We start from the raw sequence: 483 nt of genomic DNA on the forward strand, positions 1-483 counted from the left end.
TTTAAAAAAAATTTTCCTGCCCAAAACCTTTTGGGAAATATGAAATGAAAGGGGGCCCCCTGGGGGGAAAAGAATTTTTTAAAAAAAAACAAAAAATTGGTTTTTGGAAAAAGGGTTTTTTCCCAAAGGAAAAATTTTAAAAAAAGGGGGGCTTTTTTAAAAGGGAAAAACCCATTTTGCCCCAAAGAAAAAAAAGTTCGAAATGGAAAAAACGAGGAACCCCCTGGGGATTTGGAAAAATTTACCCGGGTTTTGGGAAATTTTTTAAAAAAAACCTTTGTTTCCCCTAGGGAAAAAAAGGCCCAAAAAAAGGGAATTTTTTTTCGGAAAAGTAAATTTTTAGACTTTTAAAAAAAATTTTTTTAAAAAAAGGGGTAAAAAAAAAGAAAAAAAAGGTTTTCAAATCCTTTAAAACCACCTGGGGTTTTTTGGTTCCCTTTTTTCCCCCTCCCCGGCTTCTTTTTAAAAAACCAAAAGAGGGGG

This window comes from Penaeus monodon, chromosome 32 (assembly GCF_015228065.2).
Source record: "Penaeus monodon isolate SGIC_2016 chromosome 32, NSTDA_Pmon_1, whole genome shotgun sequence".
NCBI classification, from domain to species: Eukaryota; Metazoa; Arthropoda; class Malacostraca; order Decapoda; family Penaeidae; genus Penaeus; species Penaeus monodon.